This window comes from Canis aureus, chromosome 24, assembly GCF_053574225.1.
Source record: "Canis aureus isolate CA01 chromosome 24, VMU_Caureus_v.1.0, whole genome shotgun sequence".
In the NCBI taxonomy this organism is placed as follows: Eukaryota; Metazoa; Chordata; class Mammalia; order Carnivora; family Canidae; genus Canis; species Canis aureus.
In genome coordinates this window covers 16,383,316-16,385,718 of record NC_135634.1, presented here as the reverse complement: position 1 = coordinate 16,385,718, position 2,403 = coordinate 16,383,316, and the positions used below count along the sequence as shown (strand labels likewise).

Here is a 2,403-nt window from a genome sequence, read left to right as displayed (position 1 = left end):
AAAAACTTTGCTAAGTGACCTGCGCTGGGACGCAGCACTTGGTAACTCGGTTGGGCGGGGGGCCCGGGCCGAGGGAGGGGGTGAAGGAGACGGGGGCGGGCGGGCGCGGGCGGAGGTGCAGCCCAGAGGGAAGGGAGATCAGAACGAAGCTGTTTTCTGCAAATTGATTTTGCCAAAAACATTGCCCCGGATTGCTGACTAGTCTGTTGACGTTGACGAAGCTGAACGGCTGCACCAAGTGCGGAGTTGCACAGGGTTTCACTTGGGCATTTTAGGGGGGAAGCAGAGATCCTTAAAATCACAGGTGGCTCACCCAGTCTTCAGTGGGATTATAACTTGATGATCACCACCCCCCCCCCATACCCACTACCTCTCTTAAGTTCCCCTGGTTGGTATTTATGTATTTGCATGTATTTGGTAAAACCAGAGTACGGCAGCTGATAACTTTTTAAATCACTACTACTGCTACTACTACTACTACTAAATCATCACTATCTGATGTTTACAAATAATGGTACAGTCCCATACAGTTCTTCCGTGAAATAACCACTCATTAAGTAATACCAAGTGCTGTAAAAGTAGATTTTTAGTGATGACACTCTATATATGTATGGTATTTTTACGTGAATATTGCTGCAGGTTCCTTAAAACAGGTAAATCTGTAAAGCCATGGAATTGTGCTTATTTTACTTATAAAGCAGATCTTTTTATATGGCTCTTTTTGTGCTTTTTTTTTTCTTTAATATGAGCAAGCTATTTTTAAAAAGCCCTGAAAAACAGATTTTACAATACTGTTCAAAAATATATGTAAGTTGATCTCTCGGGCTTTGGTGCTGGAATATTTTACCAGAAGGTTCAGTGTCGCTGTATGAGATCTTCCTCTCTAGGAAAAGTGCTTCCAAAGTGATTAGCAAACTGACACCGCTCCACATGTGTGAAAATATTATATAGTTAACTTTCAAAGTTATTGAACTATGTTTCCAAATACCTTGCTCTGCCTAAGTCCTTATGTTCTTATGATGTTTAATGTTTGTTATTACTGAATCATTAAACACAGTATTTAGTAGATATTACACCTAAATCATGAATGCATGTAGTACACCTCCCCTGTGGGCTTACAAGTATAGAAAAGTTGTCCTGTATAACATTACAGTCTATAAGATATTTCTTTAATCTTCGAAAAAATATAGTGATGAACAATCCATTTAATGAATTAGACATACATAAGTAGACTATAAATGAAAACAGGAAACTTGACATTTAACAAATACTTTGTTTGCTTTTTAAAACTTAAAACACAAAAATAAATAAATAAATAAATAAATAAATAAATAAAACTTAAAACACGTCTCTCAGTTAATAAGGATAATAATACTCATTAATTGTGGCTGGAGGATATATCAAATAGATTATATTTGAAGTATAAATATATTTCTGTAAATATATATGTATAGAATTACATTTTAATTTTATTAAAGATTTTTATTTATTTATTCATGAGAGAGAGAGAGTCAGAGACATAGGCAGAGGGAGAAGCAGGCTCCATGCAGGGAGCCTGATGTGGGACTCTATCCCAGGACTCCAGGATCAGGCCCTGGGCCGACAGCAGGCACCCTAAACTGCTGAGCCATCCAGGTACCCCTAGAATTACATTTTAATCAGCATTATTTCATTATCTTAGGTATGACTTTTTAAAATTTATCAGAGCCCCATTTTGATGTTTAGTTGTTAAGATTGTGTCCTGCAAGAGTTCCTAATGTCCTTTGGGTGAAATAAGTAATTATCTCTAGATGTAGTTACAGTCAAGCAAAAAGGTAATGTTAATTTTATTTCTTTCTCTAGAATTGTACTGTTAGAAAGTGATTTATATGAACATGATCATCATAGTATAATAACCCAAACATTTAATTTTCTAAAGACTTAGGTGATGTTCCTTTGTGATTTTTCAAAAAATGCACATTTCATTATGTCTTCCATAGTTGAATTTATGTGAAGTAAACACACGGGTTATTTGTTGTGAGTGGTTATCTGTATAGTATCCCTTGTTTGAAGTATATTTGCATGTAAATTTCTGAACAGGACACCTAAATTAGGAAACAAAATAGCTACATATAACAACTTGTTTTTTTTTTTTTTAGCATATCATTTTGTTAGATAAGAGGGAAATATCTGTGCTGGAATAGGAGATAGTAGGAAAAGGAAGTAGGTAGTAAATGAATGCTTCCTAACTATTTTAAGGTGATGGATTCCTTTGAAAACTTGATGATAGTTCTAGATCTGCTACTTGGACTGGATTTCAAGAGGTTAACAGTTCTTGAAGCCAGTTCTGGGCTCCTGGCTGAGGTCACATAAATTAGATTCTCAGCATGTAGGTGGGCTTGGTTGCTGCATGTACAAAACCTT

At 36.2% G+C, this 2,403-nt stretch overlaps 1 protein-coding gene across 2 annotated transcripts in view; it reads left to right on the top strand.

Annotated features, from left to right (window-relative positions):
- The window catches only part of SGCG (sarcoglycan gamma), a 127,909-nt gene that overhangs the window by 510 nt on the left and 124,996 nt on the right, over nt 1–2,403 (top strand). The window lies entirely within an intron of this gene.